Genomic DNA, 3321 nt, shown 5'->3' with positions numbered 1-3321 from the left:
GATCGATGTTTGGAAAACGAATGAAAACGAATGCGTTGCAAAGCGTTTCCGATCCATGCGAAAGTTTCCATACTTTGGCCTCGCCGGTGAAAGATGGGGCAATTTTCTCCTCCTTGCCCTAAATTTCACTCGGCTAGAGCATTGAAAATCTTGTTCTTCGTTCTTTTTTTGCTCAAAACCTCGCGGAAACATTTCCTAGACAGGGTAGTGATCACGGGACATCTCTCTTAAGAACGTAACTCGACGGAATGAAAAAAAAGTGATTTATCACAAGTTGAAGTCGTTTTGAGGAGAACTCGTTTTCATTAAAAGACGACAAAATAATAAAATCTTTATAGTAATTTTTTATAACTTGACTCCCTAAGATACTGGCGGCCCCAGGAGTCCGTTACTCTTTTGAAATCCACTTGGTCGTGGGTTTCTTTTGGAAGGATTATAATTATTACATCCTGGGCGTTCATTTGTGGAGAGCCCCGAAAACGTTCGGAACTATTTCGGGCTCCCGAGCGTTTTCTATATCATAAAGGCACGCAACTTTGCAAAACTCATATTTCAATGGAAAGTACGAGTGTTAAAAGAACATCCATGAAAGTAATGCACTTTGAAAAATCTTCAGTCAAACAGACTCCCACGAAAACCTAAAATAAATATTCCACCGTCACTGAGTTCGGTTTGAAGTTGCTGCTGGTCAGGAATCGAAACGAGTCGAAACATGAAAAAAACAGGCCAGCTCTAAACATTTCGTCATGGTTGCAAATCAGCAAAATGTTTGCCAGCCTTGTTTTTCTGCACTAAAGTCTGCAATATCTTCTTTCGTTGCGCTTTAGGAGGATTACATCAAAAGTTAAAATGTGACGCTTGGTTCTTTGCTCTAGTAAAGGTTAAATCCTTTTTATAATAAAAATTTGTTTATGTCTACTTATTTATCGTATTATATCGCAAAGTGCTCGTATTTTTCCGCGTCAAAATCACTGTCACTGTCGAAACACACTGGTGACGCAGGTTCCGTCTCCGCTCTTCGTCTTTGCCCCGGAGACCCCTCGAATCGGAACAAAGTAGTCGGAGATTCTTCCGTAATTGAATACAGCGGACTGAGGGGTGAACCCGGAGAGGTGTCGGGAAGACTTATCTTGCGGTCAAATGTTGCACGGGTCTTGACAGAATTCAAGATGCTTCGCAACTTGACAAACTTTCTCATAAGGTTCTGGTCTTGCTGCTTTAGAAGCTTCTGTGAATAGAGAAAATAAATACAATAAGTTAATTGTTACTAAGCGAAAGCTGCTTGAGTACTTTCCTTTCGCATTACATTTAAGTGCATTTGAGTATCGTCAGTAAAATTTGACAATTCAAATAGGTTTTGTAGGTTTAGGTGTATTTAATTTGGCACAAGTACGACTGATTTCCAGTTAGGTCAGTAATATTTGTACGTAAATTACAACATAAGGTATGAAAAATTCTACATAAGGTACAGCCACAAGCACACGACCTTGAAGCGTGTACTTTGCAACTCTTTTCCTTGGATCTAAGCTGGGGATTTTAGATCACCAATTAATTTTAATGCCCAAATATGGACAAAAATAATATCGAAGCTGCACAAGTGGGAAAATGCGCGGGCTACGTTACATCCAAATAAGGTAATTTTTAAAACTCAAAAACCCCATCTCTGAACCATGGTAACATTAATTTGTGAATAAATTAAGGGAATGAGAGGCGTTCATTGATTGCGTGAGGATAGAGTGTTCCTCCTTAGTTGGAAGATGAATTTTTGTTGAGTTTTTTCCGGCTTTCTGTGTTCCCGTGATGTAAGGATAGGCCGCAAATTGTAATGTGGTGGGAGTGATAAGGAAGATTTAGATGGCACGCAACTGGTTTTGACGCATCTGTGTCGTTTTTTTTCTACATCTCGTAGGTGTTCGCGAAATTGGCGGACCGCCAAATTGCTCTCAACCACTACTTGAAATCATTCATCCCAGTGCTTTCATAGCTATTTCATTTCTTGAAAGATATCTTGAGGCGAACGTCACCATTCCGGTCTTTTTCGTCATTTGTTTTTTCCAAACTTTTCCACAGCAGTAAGCCGGAAAAATTCCACAGGATTCTACAGAATCAACCGTGGTTGATTCTTATCCACTCAAGTGTGAAGATGCAATATAAGGCAAAAAATTGCGTGAGATTCTAGGTACTTTGATAAAAGCACTTAAAGTTGTAGGCAATGACTTGTCTTGTTTTCAGTGTTACGAGTTAGTCGTTGCGTCACGCGTTATTGTGGCTGTTTTTTTGGTGTTTACTTCGCGATAAGAATTCTCTGATCTCTTGGTTTCTTTAGTTCACTTTAAACATTGTAAAAGAGATCTTCTTTTACTTTTCCATTCCTTCCGTCGAAACATCTAATTATAATAATAATAACATAATAACTTTATTATTTATACAGCGCAAAAATTCATTTAAATATGATCTAATACAAGGGCGAGAAATTAGCTCGGCTGTCATAATAGACAAGAGGCTCGAGGCTACTGCATAAAACTATTCTTTATGAGCCACAACAGAAAAATTCCACCGAAAATTTGATCAAAATATTACACCGTAAAGAAGTTGATAGTCCACGCTCTTTAAATAGCGAAATGGTCGTCAGTTCAGGTTTCTTGGAAAGATTACGTTTTTATGCACACGGTTTGTTGTCACTTGGCTAAATCAGTAGAACCATTACTACCTGACATACATAACAAGTGTTCCCTTTTACCTGCAGTGAAAAACAGATGCGGTAAAAAGGATGTCTGAGGAGAGAGAGGGCGGTCGTTTTGTTGAAGAGTAAGAAAATAGAGCTCTTGCGTGCTAAAAATATTTGTATTATCTCGTTAAGTCAAAGTAACTGTAGCCAAACTGTGAAATTTCTCTGCGGCTTTAGCAATTGTAAGTCAGACCGCAACAGTGCGAATTTTCAGCCTCCCGGATGACGTAATCACACAAGACCTTGAGCGACACGTGTTGCGGTTCCGCATAGGCATTGCCTGTGCTGTTTTCAGGGGAAGCGTAATGAGGTCTTTCAGTAAAATATTGACTGACAAGAGATCATAACTTCAACTATAACACCGATTGAATTAACATAACGAATCGATATTGCTGACGATTTTATCTTTCAAGAATCACCGCCGAATAAAGCAGATCAATTGGGCACTTGTCTGATTTTGAGAACGGGTCACTTTTTGTTCAATTCTTTGGAATACAGGGTATTCTCCGAGGTAAATATAAACATCAAATACATTGAAACAATAATTTAACGAAAAGGAGAATTAAATGGGAAGTTATGACGGGAATTCTGCA

This window comes from Montipora capricornis, chromosome 4 (assembly GCF_036669925.1).
Source record: "Montipora capricornis isolate CH-2021 chromosome 4, ASM3666992v2, whole genome shotgun sequence".
NCBI lineage: Eukaryota > Metazoa > Cnidaria > Anthozoa > Scleractinia > Acroporidae > Montipora > Montipora capricornis.
The sequence above is the reverse complement of the archived record's forward strand: the minus strand, read 5'-3'. Positions refer to the sequence as shown.